General features: G+C 35.6%; 1 protein-coding gene across 1 annotated transcript in view; it reads right to left on the bottom strand.

Moving 5' to 3' along the window:
* klhdc8b (kelch domain containing 8B) overlaps positions 1 to 25273 on the bottom strand; it is a 536176-nt gene that overhangs the window by 438070 nt on the left and 72833 nt on the right. The window lies entirely within an intron of this gene.

Genomic DNA, 25273 nt, shown 5'->3' with positions numbered 1-25273 from the left:
TGTTCTACTTTTCAGATCCATGTAACGACTTCGCATGTGGTGACACTGTCTTGCCTTAAAATGTGTTCTCTTGCTTCCTAATATGCTTCATTCCTAATATTAGACAAGTTACATAATCAGCTGTCAAAATCTTACATTTTGCTTAGTTTGTTGGCTCACAATACTATGCTTGGTAAAACCACAAACTTCTCACTAACTACTTATAGCTCAGATTTGATGCTTTGTACAGTTAACAACCCAAATGGCGCAGATATGAACATATCATAGCTGTTTGTATGACGAAGACAGCTCCTTACGGCAGTAACATCCTTATCAGTGTTAAAACAGTTGCGTGTCTTCAGGTTTTTTGATAAAAACTGTTTGTACATAAATCTATAGAATCATCACTACGACCCCTTCAAGCATGGAGATCAGATCTGCAGGAAGGTTTAACCCTCCGGTATCCAGGTGCGCCTTTTAGGCACACTTTGCACTTTGTTTTAAAAAACTTGATATTATTTTTCACAATTTAAACAAGGTTAGAATTCAACAGTTGTTCATTTTTGCATGATCTTTAAAATTCTGGCCACCAACTAAAATGTGAACATTGTAAACAAAAGAAAATTACAAGACTAGCATCTGTCTCCCAAGTGTGCCTAAAATGCACTATTTCTTCCATTTGATATGTATGATTAGGGCTGACCTTGATTTACAAAAATAAAATCAAATTAGAGCAGAAAAATAAATCAATATATAATATTTAATAGTTTGATTTATAGGTGTGCATTTTACGCACACTTGGTGACAGATGCTGGTATTTTTGAACATTTGACCTAACGCCAAAAATAAAAATGCAAATTAACCAGCGTTGGAGTTAATCATTGACATATGCCAGGATGCAAAAATCAAATAATATGTGATCCACTTTTTATGTAGTGTTTTGACAAAAAAAAATGTTGTGTGTTTTTTTGCATCCAAAAAAAATGGTTTGTTTAAATTACAAACACGGCATTTAAAGGGTTCAAAAAATATGACAGTTATTGAGTATTTGGTATTTTTATTTACAGCCCAAGTTGATGAAATAGAAAAAAGTGTAAAACAATTAAAAACAAACTGTGAAATTTTTTTTGACATTATTCCACAAGTGTGCCAAAAAGGCACACTTGGCGCTCAGTAAGTGCTTTGCTGGACGGGATACTGGAAGGTTAACAGAAAAACAGTGGTCAGAAGCACGTTTATTAGCTCAGACCTATCCAAGCAGATTATACGCAACACCTGAGAAACTGCACCACTTTACTCCTTGTACACCTGACACTTACTTAAAATGTAAAAATCAGAAAGATAAACATGGAAATTTATAGGATGGAAAGAATAGCCTTCACTATAAATTTGAAGAGGGATTTTTTTTGTGCAACACTGGGAGGGATGGGTGAGACATGTGAGGCCTTTGAGATCTGATTTTGCAGAGATGACTGCATGAATATGAACCCCAAATCCTCTGAAGGAAATATGTTTTTGTGTTTTTATTTATCTTTATTTATACATTGATTCTTTACTTGGAGATCATGTATGCTAAGACAATGATGAGCTGCTGTAAATGTTTTTGTTTTTGTTTTGTTTTTTTCACACCCACTCTCTGGATGTGTATAGTTTGTGTATTTGTCAGATTTGTCAATGCCTGAAAAAAATCTAAATTCTTTCAATAAAAAGAGAATTAAAAAAAAAAAAAAAAAAGAGTAAAGATCAGAAACGCACCCTGTTCCATTGTATGTGGTGGGAACGTTCACACATTTTATCTTTCAGGGGCAAAATTATCAACCTTGTTGGAGCAATCATTGGCAAGGAAATTCCTTCAAGTCCTAAAATGTGCTTATTGAATATTTATTCAGAGAATCTTATAATTTCCAAAAATGTAAAATCCTTGCAAATATTTGTTTTTTGGAAGTTGAACGGTGTATGGCTAGATCATACGCAACAAAGAAAACACTTGACAAGTTTTGGGAAATATGAACCATTTTCTACAATTTTCTTGGAAATAATAACACACCTGTTGACGCATGGATGGATCACATAAATTGATATATATTCTTATTTTTCTGATCAGGGTTTTTTTCTGTAATATTATCAGAATCAGCTTTATTGGCCAAGTATGTAATAATAATAATAATAATAATAATAATAATAATAATAATAATAATAATAATATTAATAATAATAATAATGGATTACATTTAGCTTTTCTATGAATATATACTCAAAGCGCATACAGAGGGTCCATTATTCATTCATTCTCACATTCACACTGTGGTGGTGGTAAACTATATTTTGCATCCACAGCTGCCCTGGGGAAGACGGACAGAGGCGTGGCTGCCAATTTGCACCTACGCCCCCTCCGACCACCACCAAACATTCATACATATTCAAACACCAGTGTCAGTAGCAGCACTGGAGGCAAGGAGGGTGAAGTGTCTTGCCCAAGGACACAACAGCACATGGACTGAACGGGATTCGAACTGCCAACCCTTCGGTTATTGGACGACCCGCAAAAATGTCGATTACGTGAACACATACAAGGAATTTGGCTTTGTTTTTTCTCTGCTCACGATGTACAATTTTAACATGAACCCAAACACAACACTAGAAAGGCACACAGAGAGCGCAGACCTCTGCCAAGGCAGATCAGCCCCCCCCCCCAACCACACACACATACACACAAAAATTTAATCATTTGTTACTTCTGCCAGTATCAATATTTCCTGACAATTTCATCCAAATCCATCCATAACTTTTTGAGTTATCTTGCTAACAAACAAACAAACAGACAAACAAACAAACCCAGATGAAAACATAACCTCCATCATTCCTTGGCAGAGGTAATAAACCCAAACACACTTAAACATAGACCTAATATAAACAAACAGTCGACTAGAGACAAGGACAACAATGGGTTGAGATTTACAGAGGATTTGTAATATGTACAGAGTGCAAATTGGAGTTTTATACTGTGAGTGGATGTGTACAGGGGATCTGGACTATTATAAAATATGTTTATGCATATATTTATATTATTTACAGTGGATTTATATTGTATATTAGTCGTTTCTATGGACAACAAATTGATATATATATTCTTATTTATTTGATCTGTTCTTTTCTGTAATATTATTCTTAGTTGTTTCTTTCTTGCGTGTGTATTTTTTATTTGTATATCGGCTAAAATTTACTTAGGGGATGCATAGAACTGCGTTGAAATAATGCTAATACATTTGTGCACAGACTACTGATATTATTTGACAGTGGAAGCTATATTTTCAGAAATATTGGATTTTGAATAGCATGTGTATGTGAAAACTTTTGCTGGTGGACGGACGTGACATTACCCATCATGCTCTGGTCAGTACCAGTACTTTATTCGTAAAAAACTTATATACTTACTCTTATTCATAAATGTTAGTATTGTGGATCTAAAACAATAACAGCTGACACAAAAACACAAAATGTGGCAGTGGACGGATGTGACATGGTTGTTACAGATCCCATCATACTGATGTTCAGCAGCCATGTCACCGTTTCCACAAATGATCCCTGTGCAAAAACTAGGATCAGAATTATTTATTGTGTAGTTTATCATCATACTAAAGAGTAAATAACAATATAGAAGTGTTATTTCTTTATAAAAATGTTTATTATTAGAAAACTGTTGATTTAAAAAGGGACGTGTGACATTCTTAATGTATGTATTGGCGTAACATAAGCAGGATGGATCAGCACCGTACTCCATATTGCAACCTGTAAAAATAAAAGATATGTAGTATATAATCTTGTAAGAAAAATTGGGGAATAGAATATTTGTTTTTCAGGTAAATTCAGATCAAATATAACATGGCCATTTGTGACATGAAATATAGCATTAATTGTGATGAAATTGGACATTTTTGACGTGAAAACATAGTTCATATGACCATCAACATGTTGCAACAGAACTGAAATCCTGTAAATTTGCATAACACAAAGTTCCTTTGGGGATTCACTTATATGGATTTCTTATGCCCAAAGACATAAATAAGAACTCTAAGCAAATTTTAGCCCATTTACATACTCTCTATGCGCCATGTTTGTTTGTAACTTGTTGAATTGGTTAAAAGAAAAAATCTCAATAAATACATGGTTAAAAAAAAAAAAAAAGTTGCGTGTCTTGTTTTCATCAGGTAATTGATCTTGGTTCCCCACCCCCAGTATGAGGGCTTTAGTATAAAGTACAAGCAGCAGGTTTGTACTTCCTATGCAGTATCTGAGAATGAGACGCAGACGGGATCAAAATGTGATCTACTTTTAATCAAAGACACTTTACATTTCCAAGAGCAATCTCTCCTGTTTGAAGTTCCATTCCTCGTTGCTTCTGCGCTTGTTCCCACACACAGACGACTCAAGGCTCATGTAAAAAGGAGCCAAAATCAAAGGGTTAGCTCTAAACATAGTTAACAGATTACAGCTGAAGTTCTCTTACAGTCAGGATCACATTCATATTGGTGACAGAATCTACGAGTCTATCCGTGGACATGTTTGTCTGTATGTGTGTCACAGTAGGAGACGAACACACATGACCTGAGGACTGAGAGCAATGACATTTAACAGGTGGGAGGATGAAGGAGGATAAACGACATGATATTTCCCTGCTCTTGAGTTTCTCCTCTGCTGTCTTCGTCTTTCACATTCACACACACACTGTAAATCTATGATACTGGAGATGCATAATTAATGATGCCTTTCTCCTACTTCCAATTAGTGTCCTGAGCCCCGTGGACAAACTGACCTTATGTGGAAAGGGAAGAAAAAGAAGAAGTTAAGTGTGTGTTCATTCCTGTGTGTATGTTCATATGTAAATGCATGTAACACTTACACTCACATCATTTTCAGTGTGTTCAGGATACGCACACAGCCAAACAGGGGGGTAAAGTATAGCCTACAGTTATGGAAAAAGCTATTAGCTATTAACTTTTTCCGTGACCATTGTGTTTTCCTTTTCCGTGAAAAGGAAAATAACACTGGTCAACAACAAATTTATTGTTTAAGTTTTTTGAGCTGATTTAGGATAATTTTGGTGTGCTGAATCCGAAAATCACATTAATTTTGCTCAATCAGGTCAACTTTCTGAACTATGCTACATATTGGCTTTTTAACATTTTTGCTTACATTTATGGGCATTTTCACATCATATGATACAAAATTCTTTCATATTTCTTGCAATAAACGAGTTCTGAAGATTTTACTTTTGCCAATTTATGATTAATGTTTTTTTTTTAATATTACAGGTGAATGAAATTGGCTTCGACTAGAAGATCTTGCAAAAATAAGCCTGACGTATTCTGAATACACCATTGTACCTAACAGGAATCAAGTTACAAGTTTCATAAAGTGTGCTTACCAATCGTATTTTGGTATTAATTATTATATTTTGTGAGAAGATCAAATTTTTCAAAATCAAATTAGCAAAAAAACCTGACCTGATTGAGAAAAACAGATGTCATTTCTGGATTTAGCGGTGCAAAATGGTCCTAATTCAGTTGAAAAAACCTAGACAACTTGCAAAAAACATTTTTTTGTAACCCAGTGTAACCATTAAAGAGCAGCTTTAGGTCCAGATGGAACTTTAAGACAAGATTTAGGTTTATTCTAAATATTGATGTTCTTCACTTCGTTGTAGAAATGCATTCATTTATGTTTTTAATATTTTACTGTTTGATGATGAAATATTCCACGGAATGACATTCCACATCCACCTCATTCCTCTGTACTAGACGGTTACTAGTGTCTGACGGCACACAGAGATTGAGGCACCGCGTAGTTACCCAAACACTGTAAGCATCAGGACACACATCTACAAATTAGATTCATAGATCAGAGTAAAGTAAAGAGGAGACGTGGTTTTTCTGAACGACTCGACAACGAGTTTGAACCCGATGGTTTTTGTTTTCTTCAGTTTCTTGTTCATTTTAATGCCTGGTACAGCTAAAGGTATGTTTGTTTGGACAAATATAATGATAACAACAAAAATAATTCATAAGAGTTTCATTTCAGAGCTGACATCCATCCATTTTCCATGTTTTTTTGAGCATAATGAAAATCATTTCAGTTCTTAGATCAATATCTATGGCATTGTACTTACAAAAACAGTGTTTTTAGGCATTCCATGTTGTCTTTTCTGTCTGTTTTAGTCACATGATACACACAGGAGTTAGTACTTGATTGCATAACCATTGCTTTTGATGACTTTTGATGGTCTAATAATTTTTTCCGTGACTGTAGTAGTACAATAAGTGCAAAGTCTGTTTTTGATTATAAGTCATTGTGTTTTAGCTAGTTTCTTAATAATCATTGTGGTTTGCCACATGTCTGACCTCTAATATTCAGGCCAGTCTCACACAAACAAATATTTATCATTTTTAGGGGGAAAATAATAAGCTGTAGGGCCAAAAATAACAGCTTGCAGCCTTACATAACAATGGAAATCACACTATTGACATGTCTCTGTTTCACAAAAATAACTATACATTTTCCAACTAGAAAAGCACTCGGAGAGCGCAGACCTCCACCAAGGCAAATCAGTCCCCCCTACCGATCACCACTGAAATTTAATCATTTGTTCCTTGTGCCAGTATCAGCATTTCCTGAAAATTTCATCAAAATTCATCCATCACTTTTTGAGTTATCTTGCTAACAGACAAACAGACAAACCCAGATGAAAACATAAAGGCAGAAGTAATTATTTTCGTCTAAAAAGGAGGTGTCATGCACTGTCTACATCTGGATGGACCTCCTCACCCCCACCAGATGCACCCCTCAGCAGTCTACATGTGCTCCCACCAAGGTTCTAATAGTTTTGGATTTTTCATGATAGTTTAGTTTTATTTAGTTTTGAGGGTTTTTTTTCGCTAATTCAGTTAGTTTTAATTAGTTTTTAGAGCAGGTTTGCTAGTTTTTATTGATTTAAATTTTTTCTAAATGCTAAGTTTTAGTTTTTTCATATCTTTTCTATTCTTCTCTGTCATATTCAAATAAATCCCAGACAGGACTCTGTTGCTTTCTCCCAACTTTAGTCTCCATGTTTCTAGGTAGAGTGGGGACCAGAAGACGACTGGAAACCACAAGTGACGGACCGTGAAGTGTCGTATGGTGCCGCTAGCTAAAACTGCTGGAGTAAAATAAATTGCTTTTGTATCAATGCGACGTTGACAAAGACGAAAACGAAGGGAATTTTATCATAATTTTTATACGTTTTAGTTAGTTTTGTAAGCACGCAACACAGTTTCAGTTAGTTATCTTTTTTTTCTTTTAATTATAGTTTTTTTTTTTATTTCAGTTAACGAAAATGTTTTTTCAATTCTAGTTTTCGTCATTTCGTTAGTTTTCGTTAACGATAATAACTTTGGCTCCCACCCTACTGCATCCTTACAGACTGGAATTACATCAGTAAATGGATGTCCGTCAGTCCTGGTCTCATCTACAGCCTGTCCGTCTATGGGAGTGGATCTCTCCTTCACTGTGGTTTTTTGGAGTTTTTCTTTGCCCAGAGGGAGGGTCTAAGGACCAGGGGATGCCCAGGACATTGATCCATTTGCTTCACCGACTGTTTACTAACTAATTACTTGACTGTTTTTTCATTGTGCTTTTTTTTTTTATCAATTCAACAATTTCTGTCAAGGCCTGCGAGGCGAATTTGTTGTGATATTGGGCTCTATAAATAAAACTGAATTGAAATTGAATGGAACTTTGTAAACATGAGCTATATGACTAAATAATACTGTAAATGAGGAAACAAGAAAGCAGATCTGTGCTAGTTTAACTACATGATATTCTGCATTTATACAGTCTGATTGTTTTTCTTCAACTACTTCCTCTGACAAACCTATTTACAATAAAACCCCTCAATAAAGTTCCATTGTGTATGAACACCTGTTACAGATGGCAGCAAATCAACAAACAATGCCGTCAAATACAAGATAATGACTACAATCCTCTTGGTGAATCTTTGGCATGAACACAAAAGAAAAAACAAACATGCAACATATTATGCAATCTGACACAGAAAAGGAGTAGAAACACAGCGGGTGCAAACATGGAGGTCCATGTTCTTGCCATTAGTGGAAACTGCTTGTTTTGTGTGTCCAGTGATGTAACGACTGTACACAAAACACAGCTTAATGTCTAGCAACCAGGGGGATATTTCACAAAAGCAATGTGTGAGTATTGTGTGCAGACAAATCTAGTTGCAGAATTTGACTAATCCTCTTTCTAGTCTGGCGGTGACACTGATAGGAAAACAATTGTAATATAGAAATGCATTTTCTCACCAAGAATTTATATGCATTTCTCAATAAATCCATGCTGGACAATAAACTTTGTTTGTTATATATTCTTTACATTAACCCATAAAGACCCAGCGCTACTTTTGGGGCAGTTTCCAAATGAATTTTTCTCTGTACAGGGTGGGGAAGCAAAATGTACAATATTTAGAGGCAGGGATTGAAAGACAGTGTATGACCAATTAGTTTATGGAAAGTCATGAGAATTTATTTGCCACAAGAAAATTTACATAATAGAAAATGTTTTTATTCTATGTGTCCTCCTTCTTTCTCAATAACTGCCTTCACACGCTTCCTGAAACTTGCGCAAGTGTTCCTCAAATATTCGGGTGACAACTTCTCCCATTCTTCTTTAATAGTATCTTCCAGATTTTCTCCTAATAGTTTTGCTCATAGTCATTCTCTTCTTTACATTATAAACAGTCTTAATGGACACACCAATTATTTATGAAATCTCCTTTGGTGTGACGAGTGCATTCAGCAAATCACACACTCTTTGACGTTTGCTTTCCTGATTACTCATATGGGCAAAAGTTTCTGAAAAGGTATGGATAATAGTGTTAGGTATGATTATGACATCAATATATGTTTGGTTTCAAAACAATTGACGTAGAGCCTGCTGAGAAAAAACAACTAAATGTTCATTGTAAATTTTGCTTCCCCACCCTGTATACTGTATAACCTTTCTTAAGTGATTTATCACCATTGATCATAATATTATCCTGCTTATTTTGTATTATTTCAATGTCAATCATGTATTTTCCTATATTTAATTCACTGATTATGTAGATTTTCATAAAAGCTCAGATTAAAGTTGAAGATTATTACATCAGAAACAGAGAAAACTCAAAAATTAAATTTTTCAGTAAAGATGTCAATAACGGAATATCAATCAAGTGTCTCCATCCACTATTATTGATCCAGCTCCATGGGTTTTACAGGTGAATCGATGTTGTAGACGATAGTGTTTCCATGTTCACTACGGAGCCTCTGGACGTCCAAATGGGTCATATCTGATGACCATGAAAAGATGACAAACTGTATTTTACACTAAGTATTTACATGTATTGATAGGATTAATGGATCAACCTGTATTAAACATTTTAAATCAGCAGATGGTTTTGGTCACCAGTGGCTGTTTGGGTCTTTATGGGTTAACCCTTTATCAGGCGAGTGACCATTTTTTGTAATTTCTCCATACATTACAAGACAGTGACAGCAATAGTTCCAGTGAGGACATGAGTCAACAATCTCAGGTCCAATGTGGTCTACAGGGTCTGTAAGGTCCACCTCTGCATGAACAGTGAGTGTACCTGCTTTGTTAGGTACCATGAAGTAATGGTACTAATGTAAGGAATGATGTTCAAAGGGATAAAGTGGATGTGGACAGGGGTCTGGATCAGCACTTATGTTGGTCTAATGTTCGAAATGTGATGTTCTAATGTTCTAAAATACAAGTTCCTTTCACCTTACATGTCTTTCTCTTGTATTTTTTACTTCTTTGATGTTTTGTTTGGGTTTTTTTTTTTGCCGCCTACGGGAGAGGAACCAAATGTGGTAACTTCATTGACCTTCATTTTTTACGTAACAATAAAAACTTTTGAAAATTTTCACAAAAGCAATAAAGTCTTATTATGTCCTCCAATAACACACTAAGGTTGAAATTTTGAATTTCAGAGTATTTCAGTGTATGTATGAGTGCCCTATAAAGGGTTAAAGTCACTCTACATGTAAAGATTCATAAAACTTGAAATGATTGAACAGTCTTAGAATAAAATGAAACTAGTGCAGCTTAATTTTACTTGGCTGTCTATAAATTAAATAAAAAAGCTGGAATCCACGATTGATCAAGTATTGTGAGTAGGGGTGTAACAGTACAGAAAAATTTCTGTTCGATACATTTTCAGTACAGTGAAAGAGACCAGCGACTGGGTGGGGTGGGGGGGGTGCACTCCATAACTACCTGTAACTACCCGTAACTACATTTCTACAAAATATTGTTCAGTAATTTGTGCATTAACAGGCACCCCACTTGGTATGTATTTGTGTATTTTACAATGTTCAATGTTTGTTTACGGTAAACACTGTAATTTACTTAGTGTTTTTGAACGCCTCACAGTATTCCCTGAGGTGCTGTGAATGTGACCTCACAGTAACACCGCAGCAGAGGCGTGGTGAAGGAGAAGAGGAGCAGGTTCACTTGATTTTGCCAACTCGAGTTAAAAAAATAAACTCTTTTTGCTATAAAGGAATCCATGGACTCTCTTGTGCCACAAAGCTGCAACAAACTGAAAACTGAAAATGACCATCATATGTCTCTGTTATACTCTCTGTTGTCAAGTTTTAGGTTTTTTGCAGTAGTACTGAATATTCCCTGCTGCTGAATGTATGTAGAGGAAACCCTGCACATGGGTTCTACTTATGTCCATCCTGCTTCCCCAGTGTTTGTGTTCTTCACATAGGCTACATGTATTCATTCAGTACACCTCTGTATTGTAACGAAGGCCCCAAAACGTAACAGTTCTGTACAAACGAGTGCACCATTACGCCCCTAATTGTGAGTCCATGTAATGCACTATGTAGATCAGTGTTTTTCAACCTTGGGGTTGGGACCCCACATGGGGTCGCCTGGAATTCAAATGGAGTCACATGAAATTTCTAGTAATTGATAATAACAAACAAACAAACAAAAAAAAAACTTACTAATAAAAAATATATGGTGAGTTGAGAGCGACAATCATCATACGTAAAAGACATGACAAACTGAAGCTGAAACTGAAGCACTGTGGTTCTGGTTATCTGCCAAATGTTCATTGTGGTCAGTTTCAGATGCTGCAGCTCTTTCATAATTCATAGTTTGAGTTCTTGTTTGTTCAGTATTATTTGTCAGCCTTGTAAATCCAAGCTGGACTGACTGTACATATCCTGACCAAGGAAAATAAAATTCTCACTTTGTGCAGTAATCTACACCTGGCTTTTCTGCCTCCATTCATAATAATATACATTATATAGACTAAACGTCATCTAAAATTAACCTTTATTTGCAACATAATATAGCAAACTATTATATGATCAAAAACAAATTAATTTTAGCAAAAAAAAAAAAAGTCTCAGTTTTGAATGTCTTGGGTCACCAGAAATTTGTGATGTTAATGTTAAATGGGGTGACAAGCCAAAAAAGGTTGGGAACCACCGATGTAGACAACAATTACAAAAATAAAAGAAGAAAAAAAAAAAAAAAAGATAAAATGTTTTTAGGTTGTACTTTCTTCCAGTGAACATTCCAGGCCAAATGTAGGGCTATTCTTTGATTCAAACTGCAGTAAAAACACGCAGTTGTCAAACGGAAGACCACAACCATGAACATGGCAGCATGGAAACATCAGATGTGAAATACGGTGGTTAAGTCTTGCTGCTAAATTTAACATCTGAGGCTTGTCAAATCATAATCTGTGCGCCCACATCCTCACACCTCTGAGAAGTCATTCCTGTGCATCTACATTTCTCCCAGTGATTCCAGCCGACATGACAAATACAAAATTATGCAAATGTCTCTGATATAGTCCAATGTTGTGCTTGCTGATGCCAGAAATAGGTGATTTAAAGCCTGAGATATTCTGTGTCTCTGCTGAAACTAGGTATTTCATTAAAGAGTCTAATTGAGCCATTTCATTACATAACATCAGTGAGATTAAAAAGGAAAAAAAAACTACACACTGCTCTCCTGATGCTCAGCTGTGAGAGATTATTATCATACGTTCTGGTTATTAACTGTAAATGGTGCCGTGTTAAGAGCATGGAAGGCAGATGTGACTATGACCGAGGCTCCCTGGGGTGTTCTGTTTCTACTGGCAACACATGCCGACAAGAAACTATAAGGTAAGCACAACACAACACACAACAACGTAACATACAAAAATCAGCCTCCTAGTCGAAGGAGGCAATAGAGCGTTCGAGATGAGTGAGACTCTAGGGACGCTTTAGTTTTTACAGAGAAATCTATGAGAATGATCAGGATTAATTTTATTTAGTTTGTCAACGAAGCTTTAAATAACAGTTCTCTGATGCCTTGCAACCTTTTTTTTTTGTTTGTTTGTTTAATAAGCTTTTTTCGGACACATTTTCAGTATCTATATCCTTTCAGCACCGGTATAGGCATACGTCCAATTTTCCAGTTTTCCAAAAAAACGACTAACAAACAAACATTTTAACAGAAAAAAAAAAAAAAAAGAATAGGACCAATGGCCCTGTAGCTTACCGGCCAAATTAAAAGCTTTGGGAAATGTATCCAGATGCCATTTATTATCACTGAGTTATGTGTATTTATTCTATTACAGAAATAGCCCATGTTTTGGTCATATTCCAATCAGATCTGTAAAAAAATTCAAATTCCAACTTGATATCATTGATATTGATTTATTGGATCAATCCACTTCCTATCTGTTATAATGGGAAAATTTGTCTAAGTCACACCAAATCCAGAATCACATCCGGATCGAAATAATTTCAATACCTTGTGTTGACATCATCATAAAGAAGCTGTGTACCAAGTTTGAAGTCAATCGGAACTGTAGTTTCAGAGAAAAAGACGACTGAATTTTTTTCCCCATAAGAGCCCATGTTAAATTTTCCATAAGTTCCCGGATCCAGAGGAAGATCCTGATCAGCATGTGGACATTATGTTTTGGTCATCTCCCCATCAGGGCTGGATTATAGAAATTTCAACTTGATATCATTTATATTTACTGAGTTCTTGCATCGATCCACCTCCTATCTCTGATAATGGGGAAATTTTTCAGTCGCACCAAATCCAGAATCAGATCCGGATCCAAATGATTTCACTAACTCTGTTGACATCATCATAAAGAAGCTGTAAAGCAAGTTTGAAGTCAGTCGGAATTGTAGTTTCGGAGAAGAAGACGATTGAAATTTTTTGTAACCGACGACAGACGATCTGGATACAGTTCCCAAAGCTTTTAATTTGGCCGGTAAGTTACAAGACCATTGGTCCTATTTTTAACATTATCATGATATATCGTGACATATCGTATCGTGATCCTAGTATTGTGATTTGTATTGTATTGCCAGATTCTTGCCAAGACACACCCCTAATAAACATGGATGATATTAATTTGTAGAGTGTAGTGTACAAGTATATGTATATATGTAATGTGTATTTGGGTATGTGTATGTCAGTTTCTCTGCAACTTTCTGGCTGTTTTTCTTTTCTTTTTTTTTTTTTTAGTTTTTCCTCTGGAATTTGTAATGTTTTTTGGGGGGGAGGGGGGGTTGTTGAAAAAGGAAAAATGCTTGTAAAGTAAATGTAATTGTATTTATACTTTTCAAAATGTTAATAAAAAGTTAAGAAAAAAGAAAAAAATGTAGCTTCAATAACAAATTTCTGCTAAACATATGTCCTGTACTGACTATAAGTATGGATTTGTGTTTACATATTGTTACCTCAAGCAGCCATATTAAGCAACCACTCAACGACACTGTAAATAACCGAGAAGATCTATAGAATCGAATGCATCATACCAACATGGGAATATAATAATGGACTGTAGTAGAAAAGATGGATGTGTATAGTTACAAAGCAAACCCCATGGCTCTCATCAAGCCACACTGGAGACAACCGAGGGCAGCAAAATATGTGTAAATTAGCCTGTCCTAGCAAAAAGTCGATTCTTATGGGTGACTGAACAAACCAATCTAATGCTGATTGAATACAATGGCCACTGTGGTTTCTTTTCATGTGTGAAATGAAGATACACAAATGTGTGACAAGGAGTTCACATGGGAGTTGTGACTGTAAAATTCTTGCAAAGATGAAAAATGTTCAAGTAAGTACGGTGATCGGATCTGTGTAGTCCTTTTTACTTATCCCATATACTGACACAATACCCTGCATTTGGATTTTTGAAGATTTTTGATGAGTTTAAGCAGGTACAAGTCTGGCTTCCAGGCAAATGTACTGTTAATTTTCACTAAATTTGAAGAAAATCCGCAAAAGAATGCATGGCTTTATATACATTTCCATCCAGTGCTGTAGTTCCCCATATACTCTCGACCTTCCACCTTAAATGCAGATCATGATGCTGCTAATCCGGTCACTATTATCACCTTATCTCACTGGTAACTGTTACTCCTGCTCATGTTGCTGCTGTATACACCACCACCTTAAGCTGCAGCTGCTACTTTATACCGTGCAATATTGTCCATATTCTTAAGTTTTTATATTTATTTTAATGGTTTTTATAGTAGTTTTTTTTCCTATTCTATTCCTTTGCTCTCTCCTATTTTTGTCTATTTTTACCTATTGCTGTCTATTTTTTATCCAGTTCATTCATGCTGCACATCGAGACCTGAGATCGAATGACAATAAAGCTGAGTAAGAGTTTATATGAATATAAATTGATGGTTTATGGAGAAAAACAGTGACTGCATATCAGTAACAGTGACATATTTCACCCATTTGAGTGAAAAACTAATTTAGACCCGATAATTAAACTCCAAAAAAAAAGCTATTAGAGTCATAAACAAAGCTGGTTATCTCCAATCAACTAATCCACTTTTTGTAGAATCTGGTTTACGAAAATTTCTTGACATTGTATATTTAAAAACAATGGAATTTATGTTTCACGTTAAAAGTAAACACCTTCCTTTTTGTATTCAGAAAATTTTTAAGTTAAGAGAAGGACATTATAATTTAAGAGGGATGTTTGTGTTTGAAAAATGTAAAGTAAGAACAAATGTTAAATATCACAATGTTTCAGTTATTGGTGTCAAGCTATGGCACGAACTGAAGGATGAAGTGAAATTGTGTAGCTCACTGTTGAGTTTCAAAAAGAATTTAATTGGTCAAATTATGAAGGGCTATGAAAGTAATATGATTACAAAATAACTTATTACACTGAATGTAGTATAATTTAAGTTTAAGTATTTATCTGCTGCAACTTAAGGTGTGGACATGGACTAAGGATGTGAATAGGAGAAGCAGAAATAAGTCTCCGGCTTCAGCTTCTTCCTTTTTCAGTTACAAAATGTGTTAATTTTATGTTTGTTTGTTTTTTTAATATGTAGGTGTTTTGTTTTGTTGTTTTTTTTTTTAATATGTATGTGTTTTGTATTTTGTATTTAACTGAAATAAACATTCATTCATTCATTCATTCATTCATTCATTCAAAAAGTCCAAACTAAGACTGAGACAATTATTAATACTCTCCAAAAATCTAAATCTTACCAAGTGTATTTTTCTCATTTCTAGTCAAAATATCTCATCACACTTAAAATAAGACATAATCACCTAAAGAGTAACTTTTCAGTGAGATATAAGAACTTATTTTTAGACCACTGATCTTGAAAATCTTATTTCAACAAACCTTAGCAAGACAATTTTCACTTGTTCCATTGGCGGATTTTTTTGCTTGAATTAAGCAAAAAACAAATCTTGAATTAAGCAAAAAAAAATCCATTGTCTATAAACAAGTTCTTATATCTCACTGAAAACTTACTCTTTAGGTGATTATGTCTTATTTTAAGTGTGATGAGATAATTTGACTAGAAGTGAGAAAAATACACTTGGTAAGATTTAGATTTTTGCAGTGTACTTTCAAAACTCTTGTCTTTCCACGTACGATTCATACATTTTCCTATATGATTCCCATAATGGGCTGTAAAATAAACTAAAAGTGACATATGGTCAGTTTAAAGTGGGACTATACCTGTTAGATGTAGTAAGTCAGGGGTGTCAAACTCATTTTAGTTCAGGGGCCACATTCAGCCTAATATGATATAAAGTGGACCGAACCAGTAAAATAATATAAATAATAGGATGAGAACTTATCAATAAAGTCAGCTCCAATTTTTTTTTTCTTTTTTGAGTGAAAACAGTCAAATTCTGTAATGAAAATGTTACATCTATGAACTGTACTTGAACATAACATGAACAAATATGAACCTGAAAATTCTTAAGAAAAATAAGTGCAATTTGAACAATATTACACCTTAGTTTATCATTTATACATGTGCATTACATCTTACAGATCACAGTGGATCTACAAATACACAAAACATTTAGTAACAGACAGAATATTGGTAAAATTCCACATACTTCTCTTAAGAAATTCCAGGTTATTCACATTTTTTGTAAAAAGTTAGCCTGTAAATGTAAATATTTTTGTGTAATTTTACTTTTTTTACACTACAACAAAGAGAAAAATTTGTAGTTTTCATTATTTATGAATTATTATGATAGTATTTCACTGGTCTGACCCACTTGAGATTGAACTGACCTAAAATAATTCAACATCCTTGATTGTCAATATCTTCAGTGTAATATCTGCATTTCATTAATTCATCCCAGGGGCCAGATTGGACCCTTTGGCGGGCTGGTTTTCGCCCCCGGGCCGCATGTTTGACACCTGTGTAGTAAGTCCTATAATACCATATGACCTGATGGAGGAGCTGGTAAATGTTCCCGGAGGCCTCCAACCCAGAAGTTCATACATTTTGTCGAGCAACAACTCAGATGCATCCACTATCCTTCATGAAGTTCTCACTGACTGGCAATCTACAGACTTAGTAGTTTAATAACCCCAATTTTGTCTAAAATCTAGTCAGTTCATCCTTGAATTTATGTCAGATTTAAAGAAATTCCCTTACGGTTTTTCAGAGATAATGCATAATTAAATTGGACAGACATGACTTCAGAGCAAACTTCAAATTTGGGCTTTGACCTTTCTTTTCTTTTTAGTTCATCCTTGAGTCCAAATGAAGGCTTGTGCTATTTTTTTTCCCCAGAAATAATGGGTTTTATACATAAATATCACAAAAACAAAAAAGATGGACAGGCATGATATTAAAAATTAGAACCTCTACCTCTCATTATCAATGAGCCTGTTTACATGCGCACCAATACTCTGATCATTATCCAATTTCTGGAGTTATGAGATTATTCAAGTGATCATGTAAAAAGGATAATCTGATTGGATTTATCCAATAACAGTAGTAATCTGATTATTAGAAATCGGATTAACACACCTAGAATTCTGCCCATACTCCGATGTCTTCATGCATATAAAAAAGTTAAGATGATTTATTTACCGTAATTTACCGTATTTACCGTACCGCGGGTGTCCACCAGTGGCGATTTCTCATAGAGTGCAAGAGAAGCCCGGCTTCCCCTATCATTACAAAAATTAAATGGTTAAATATGTTCGGTTGTGTTGACATTTCATTGACTACATGTGTTAAAACACGTTCCTCTCACAGACGAGTTCGTTCAGAATCAGCTTCATCACAAATCATCAGACTCGATGTTGTTCACTTCTCATACATTCCCGTTGCGCTGTTTCCTCATACGATCTATGGTCAATGCATTTCCCCATTGAAGCCTGGCTTCTGTGGGAGTCTATGGGAGCGAGTGGAACCTTTTTTTTCATTGCGTCAAAACTGGACGGTAATTGGATAAAGGTTTTCTTTGAGTTCAAATTAAATTATTCCCTGTATGTAAATGGGTATGATATGTGTGAGCTTGCTGTCATATCTATAGGTTGATTCGTTGTTAATATGATGATTAAAAAACAAAAGACAAAAAATGAGGCAATAAAAGGATAGTAATAAAAGCACATTTTCTCTTTCTTTTTTTTGTCGGTGGACTTATCGGGGTTTCCTTTGGATTCGTGTCGATACGGGATTGACTAGCTTTTGCACCAGCTGTGGATTCACAGACTTAAAATGACTTGAAAGACACTTGAAAGTGAACAAATTTTTGTTTTTCGTTAGAGTCGGACTTTTAATTTATTTTTAAAATATAAAGATTAAAAACAAGTAATTACGTCTGTTGTAATATCATTTTCATTTAACATAATGCACGACATGCGCATTAATTCTGAGATGCTTTAAATTTATGACGGTCTCTGGAGAGCTTTATTGGGTGTTTTCATTCAGAGTTTTGTTTTGTATATTTGTGAAACAATATTAACATTTGAAGGTTTACTATTTGTCCTTAAAAGTTCCCCTTTTGTGTGTGTTAATATTAACTTTATAAAGGTAAAGTTGTTAATGTTATCCATTCCTGCATACCTGGTAACAATAGACAGATTCTTCCCTGGGGTGTGGCACGCAATAAGGTAAAATCGTCGTATAAGCCACGTCGGAGTGTAAGCCGCAGTGTTTAAAGCGTGGGAAAAAAGTAGCGGCTTATAGTCCAGAATTTACGGTAATTTTTTACATCTCTGCATGTGTAAAAAAAACAACAATATAAATGGAAGTTATGCAGCGACAACATGAGCCTAAGGAAAAAGGTAAACAAACAATGAAATGAAATGAAATGGAGGATAACAGCAACATGTGACCTATTTTGTAGTCTTATTAGCTCCTCCCGCATTAGGACAGCTAATACTGACACCGTAGGCGTTGCCATGGTCAACAAGACAAGACCGGATGTTTTGAAAATGACAGGAAGTGTACGTCCTACGTCATAACATACGTACGTACTCTGAAAGAAATCTAATAATGGACTTAAACATGTCAACCAGGGTTTTTCTATTATCACATTTCTGAAGTGCATGTAAACGCATCGCATCTGATTACAGCAATTACTGGATTACTCCCAGTTATTTGATTTTTATGTTAAACAGGCTCATTAACAGGTTCTTTATCCAAAACCAATGTACTCTTTACAGCCTTAAAGTAATTAAAAAAAAAAAAAAAAAATTAGCAGTGAAAATCCCATTGGCCACAGTCCTCACATAACCTCTGCCATTTGTTTTCTTTTCACTGAGGAAACAAAATAACACACTGAGGGTCATGTGGGGACTTGGCTCCTATAATATGCTGCTACTGTAAAGGAGGGGCTTCACACAAGTTGTCCCGGGGGTTTCACTTAAGATAGCGATATAATGTACTGGGCACTCTCCCATGTGACAACAGGAGCGTGGCATCCCGCCAAACCCCTCAGGGGGAAGTTTAAATCACCCTCCAACCTCATTAAGCTGATGCTGCCATAAGATAAGAACAGCTGGACATATTGCATTATTAAACTTTCAACAGTCACATACTGTATTCTACAAGGAATTATCAAACATTAAAACAATAGTAAAACTTTCTAGAAGGTTGGCATATGTGTGAACTCTGGAGTGTGTTTAAGACAGGGGTCTCAAACTCATTCTTTCAGGGCCACATTCAGAACGACTTCATCTCAAGTGGGCCGGACTAGTAAAATAATCACATAATAACCTATGAATAATGACAACTCCAAATTTTTGTCTTTATTTTAATGCAAAAAAACACACCATTAAATTATGAAAATGCTGACTTTTACAAACTATGTGAATAACCTGAAAAAACTGAAATTTCTTAAGAAAAATAAGCACAATTTTAGCAATATTATGCCTCAACTTATCATTTATACATGTGCATTATTGATCAGATCTAAAAAGACAGTAAACACTTAGTAACAGTTAGAAAATTGTTAAAATTGTGCTTAATTTTCTTTAGACATTTCAGGTTGTTCATATTTGTTCAGGTTATTCACATTTTATTGTTACAGGATAGTTTGTAAATGTAAATAATTTCATAACTTAATGTTATTTTCTGCATTAAAACAGAGACAAAATCTGAAGTTGTTAATTCAAGATTTTTTGCTTAATTCAAGATTTTTTGCTAAATTTGAGATTTTTTTTTGCTTAATTCAAGATTTTTTTTTTTACTTAATTGAAGATTTTTTGCTTAATTCAACATTTTTTTCCCTTAATACATGCTATTTCTTTCTCTTTTTTTGCTTAATTCAATTCAAGACAGTGGGAATTTTTGCACTTGACAAAAACATCCCACGGGCTGGATTGGAACTTTTGGTGGGCCAGACTTGGCCCCCAGGCTGCATGTTTGAGACCCCTGGTTTAGGACCACTGGTGTTTCCATTTTTCTTTTAGTCCTATGTATGTGAGTTATTAAGTATCGAGATGATGATGAGTGTAAAATTAGTTGCTCACTTTACTATAAAACCACCTCACTTTATCATCATTTGGTACTTGATGAAAGCAGTTAAAGAGTTTCTGTTTAATGCTAATTCAGCAACAGTATGAGCACAGAAAGCCTCACAGGCATCACTACACTGGAGCAGAACTGGAGGAACAACAGAGCTGGAACTACTGAACCATAAATGAATCCCACCTGATTGCAGCTAAGCCTCTAGCCACCAATGAGAACTTAATTAGAGCCAAGTGTTTGTTTGCTGCGGTCCAGTGTCGCATTACCAGGAACTGCATCTCAAAGTCACACAGAGGCCTACAGAGAAAATATCAAAAAGTCATCAAAAAAAAAAAAAAAGTCTTTCGTGTTTGGATTTGTCCAGTCTGTGATTATAATTCATGAATTTAAAAAAAATAGGTCAGTGAATTTGTCAAGTTGGTTGCAAACTAGGGATACACCATTTGTGTTTGATAATTCCTTGTAGAATACAGATTATTATTACCTTCGCCAAGTGTAGCGGCGGAGATTATGTTTTCATCGGGGTTGTCTGTCTGTCTGTTTGTTTGTTTGTCTGTAAGCAAGATAACTCAAAAAGTTATGGATGGATTTTCAGGAAATTTTCAGGAAATGTTGATGCTGGCACAAGGAACAAATGATTAAATTTTGGTGGTGTTGGGGGGAACTGATCTGCCTTGGTGGAGGTCTGCGCTCTCCGAGTGCTCTTCTAGTTACTATTATTATATTGTTATGACTACTAATACTGTTATTACCTCAACTTTCTAGTTACTATTATTATATATTGTTATGACTACTATTACTGTTATCACCTCAACTTTTATCCTGTGATTATTCAACTATACATCCATTCATACATATATACTGTATACATACGTACATGCAACATAATTAGCTATTTATGTATTATTATTATTATTATTATTATTATTACCATCTTGCTACTTGCTGTTTCTACTAGTACTTTACAATGTGCAATTGCCTGGTTTTTTTTTTCAATACTGTTTTTTTATAGTTATTGTTTTGCTATTTTCCTGTGATTTTTTTTGTGTGTATATTCAGTGTTGTGCTGCTATTGGAACCTCAATTTCCTGAGGACTATACTGAAAGGATCAATAAAGTTCTATCTAATCTTATCTAATCTAATCTACCGTACTTTCCAGACTATAAGCTGCAACTTTTTTCTCGTTTTGAACCCTGCGGCTTATACAGCGTTACAGCTCGAGTATAGATTTATACAGGCTAACAGCCTCCAGGGGGCGCTCTAGCAGGAAGCGCAAAAGTGAGACAGACAGGTGGAAGAGGTGATGTGGAGAGGAGAAGTTTTAATCTTAACTTTTAACAATCATTTTGTGTGTCATGCACAAACCCTCATCATGGAAAACACACGAAGAAATGCATATTTTGCAGCTTTTAAGTTAAAAGCAATCAATGCGTCTGTCTAAGAAGGAAATAGAGCTGCAGCATGGAAGTGCCATTGAGCAACAACGGAGGAGAGACTGAGAAGGAGTGTGACGGAGAATTTGAGGCTGTTCAACTCCAACACTGAAGAAGACGACTGCAGTGGTTTCAGTGAGCAGAAGGAAGATGAAGATAGAGATCACTGACTTTTCTGGGTTTTTGAACCAGTCGTGTTCCTGCCGTTTTACTGACATTTTACAGGCACTGTTTGGAAAAAAGCAGTTAACGTATGGAAATAAATAATTAAATAATCTTTCTGTTTACCATCTTTCTGTGTAAATATCTCATGTCACAACGTGGACACCTGCGGCTTATAGTCAGGTGCGACTTATATTCCGGTGCGCCTTATAGCCCGGAAAGTACGCTAATCTAATCTAATCTAATCTAATCTAATTTTATTTCTATTAATCTAACAAATCTGTTTAATTACTAAACAGTTTAATACTAAATTATTATTGTGACTTCTAATTTTTAAATTTTATGTTCATATCCTGTTTTTTATCCCAGAGACTGTTTTTATCTTCTTGAGGTTTTTTATTATGTTTTATTGCATCTTGTTTTATTTATTTGATCTTATTTATTTATTTTATTCTTGTACTTATCCATGCTGCCATACTGTTGAATGGTGGAACACTGTGCACTTTTGTCTTGACACCCGATCAAGTACCTGCCTAAAAGGTTCAATGTGTGTTTTGTTGTAATGCCAAATACAATCACTATGTCTGCAAAACAAATCTACCCACGGGTATAAATAAAGTAACCTTGAACCTTGAACAATATGTCTGGGGTCATTCTGTGCCTTTGCTCCAGTCAAAGCACTTATATTGATACTGATGCACTGATGTGATGCCGTGAAATGAAAGGTAATCATTTCATGGCCATAACTCCAGAGTAACAGGTATTGAGCACATTTTAACATTTAAAGTAACACAAACCAAAAACCATATGTTCTACTACCATTATCTTTTCCATCATCATCATCATCATCATCATCACTTTCGGTGATTCTCTAAGTTGCAAGCATTTATGACCAAAAATGTGTTTTGTTAGTGTCACAGTGTTCTTGACCTTTGACCTCTGACCACCAAAAACACCTCAGTTCATCCTTGAGTCTAACTGAACATGCCAAATTTCATGATATTGCATATCAATGTACCAGGGAAAGGGAGACAGATTGACAAACACATCAAACAGAGGTGCAATGCTGTGTATCTGATTGAAATCTGACTGAAAATTGAAAAAAAAATGAATGATTTAACATGAACTTTCTCCATACAGATTCATGTTCACCCACACGATGGTGACTTCTCATCTTGCACCATGACTGATTAAAATGTTTTTCAATTATGTATTACCTACTCCAGGGCAGTTACATAATCATCTGTGTGTTTGTTGATCTGGGCCAAGGATGTGCTTCTATTTCTTTTTTTTTTTTTTTTTTTTTTTTTTTCTAACATTGAAGGATATTTGGATTGAATTACAGGACTGCGGGGCCTTGGTAGCGGTATGTACTCTACTGAGTGCCTTTGACGTTCAGGGTTCTCAAACACTTTCAGTTTGAGACTCAAAGGAGAATACGAATTGGCAGAAAATCTATGTTTTTAGCAACTCTTTTTTGATCAACACAATATTAAATAAACACATTAGGGACAAGCCAGTAATTTGGGGATGGAATGTTCAAAAATGACTTACAGCTGGTAGGACGTTAATAATCACAGCTAACATTAAGTAATAACAACACACCAGGCACCTCATAACACAAACAACTGAAATGCTTACACACAAAAACATGACTCATTTACTTTTCCAGTGTCAAAAAATTGTCTATGAAAAACAGTGGCGGCTAGTGAAAGTATTTTTTGGTGGGGAGCAGTATGCAAGTCAGTTTTCAGATGCACTATACAGGGGTGATAGGATTCCGGCATCATGCCAGATTTCCAGCGTGCGGCAATCAGCAAGGGGGGGAAACGCAGGATATATATCATGCGTGCAAAAAGATCGGAGCCAGTGCAATATAAATCGCTCCAGCCTGGGCTTTAATAAACCTCTCAGGGCGTTTTCACACAGCGTACTCGAGTCTGTATCCAAGGACGCTGGACCCCAAAGTCTGCTTAATTTTATCCATGTGAATGCAACTGTTCCGTGCTTGAGTACCATGCCCAAGTCCAGTTGAGAAGGAAGTCCTGGGTCCGAACTGCCCGTACCCCAGCACAGTACGTTGCCGTGTGAATGCGATCAGTGCCCAAGTCAGAAAGTGACCTAATCACTACTCCGACAACGAAAGTGAGTTAAGCACCATGAGACCATAGACGGTGCTCCTGTTGTCTCCTGAAAAAGCCTCGGATCCGCGCGGCACAGGTTTACCTTATCAACTAGAAGCACTCGGAGAGCGCAGACCTCCGCCAAGGCTGATCAGTGCCCCCCCCCCCCCCCCCTCCATGGGCCCCCCCACCCCCGATCACCACCAAAATGTAATCATTTCTTCCTTATCCCATTTCCAACAAACCCTGAAAATTTCATCCAAATCTGTCCATAACTTTTGAGTTATGTTGCACACTAACGATCAGTGCCCCCCCCCGTGGGCCCCCCCACCCCCGATCACCACCAAAATTTAATCATTTCTTCCTCATCCCATTTCCAACAAACCCTGAAAATTTCATCCAAATCTGTCCATAACTTTTTGAGTTATGTTGCACACTAACGGACAGACAAACAAACAAACAAACAGACAAACAAACAAACCCTGGCAAAAACATCACCTCCTTGGCGGAGGTAATCAAACCACTCTGTAATATATCAGGGACAACAAAGGTCGCTCTGCTTCTCTTTGCCTCAAACAGGCTAAAAGATAAGTAGGGGTTTGTCTTCTGACTTCCACATTTGTAGGATAGCGACAGAATTCCTTCCACACCGCCACCTACTGTTTCAGCCCTGTAACACCCATTCATACTCAAGCACAGGCTGTGGTACACGCATGTGAACGGAACATCTGTGGGAAAGGTATGAACATATCCAAGTACAGTATGGACTCGAGTACGCTGTGTTAAAACACCCTCACCCTCAACTTGGGATGTAACGATTACCGGTATAATGATAAACCGCAGTAAAATTGCCAACGGTTAGTATTACCGTTTAAATTCTAATTATCATGATAACCGTGTTTGATTATCACACTTTTCCGGAGAAAACGCCTATGTAAAGATCAGCTTTTATGTCAAATATTTGAGTGTAGTTTTAATTTATTACAATTTTAATTGTATATACCTAATATTTGGAACCAATATTTTCTTTTAAAGTCTTTGAAAAGGTTCATTAAGCATCTGTGTGTTATTTATGCAATACATTATATACATTTTTCAAATTGGATTTTATATTTTTTGTGTGTTTTTTGTCCTTTTATGTTTTTATAGTAGGTTAAAGTGAAAAAATAAGAGGCAGTTGATATAAATGAAGTTATGTTGACAAAAAAGATGCCAAAC

This window comes from Sphaeramia orbicularis, chromosome 7 (genome assembly GCF_902148855.1).
Source record: "Sphaeramia orbicularis chromosome 7, fSphaOr1.1, whole genome shotgun sequence".
Lineage (NCBI taxonomy): Eukaryota > Metazoa > Chordata > Actinopteri > Kurtiformes > Apogonidae > Sphaeramia > Sphaeramia orbicularis.
Note: the sequence above shows the minus strand (reverse complement) of the source record. Positions and strands in the feature narration are given on the sequence as shown.